The sequence below is a fragment of the Penaeus monodon genome, chromosome 25 (genome assembly GCF_015228065.2).
Source record: "Penaeus monodon isolate SGIC_2016 chromosome 25, NSTDA_Pmon_1, whole genome shotgun sequence".
Taxonomy (NCBI): domain Eukaryota; kingdom Metazoa; phylum Arthropoda; class Malacostraca; order Decapoda; family Penaeidae; genus Penaeus; species Penaeus monodon.
This window is the reverse complement of record NC_051410.1, coordinates 36057767-36058186: the sequence shown is the minus strand read 5'-3', so window position 1 is coordinate 36058186 and position 420 is coordinate 36057767. Positions and strand designations below refer to the sequence as shown.

The 420-nt window shown below is 29.0% G+C and overlaps 1 protein-coding gene across 1 annotated transcript in view; it reads right to left on the bottom strand.

The window, feature by feature from the left end:
- Positions 1–420, bottom strand: part of LOC119589380 (cubilin-like) — a 70980-nt gene that overhangs the window by 9912 nt on the left and 60648 nt on the right. The gene's annotated exons all lie outside the window — the stretch shown is intronic.

The window sequence follows — 420 nt, the reverse complement described above, 5'->3', positions numbered from 1 at the left end:
GAAAGATCGTTTTGTAGTCATACTAAGTATATCATCTTCTTCCGTATAAGAAAGACATTTCTCGTTCTCTTGGGATGGCAAGCCCTTGAAAAATTTCAAAATTTACGGGTGAATTTTTCGAAATTGAATGAAGAGGAACAAGCGAACTAAAGGAAATGAAAAACAGAATAAGAATATTAATGGAAAACGAGAATTATTCTGGTGATAAGAAAAAAAAAGTTAAATTGAGAATAACATCAACAATAGAAACCAAAATTTACCTGAAAAGACAATACTAAATTATTACTTTCCTCTGAATTTTTTTTCACCCTTAATTAGAATAGAGACTCCCCCCCCCAAAAAAAAATATATATATATATATATACACAAAAAATAACAAAAAAACAGCTGCCTTAAAACCAAATTACGTAAACCACCAAT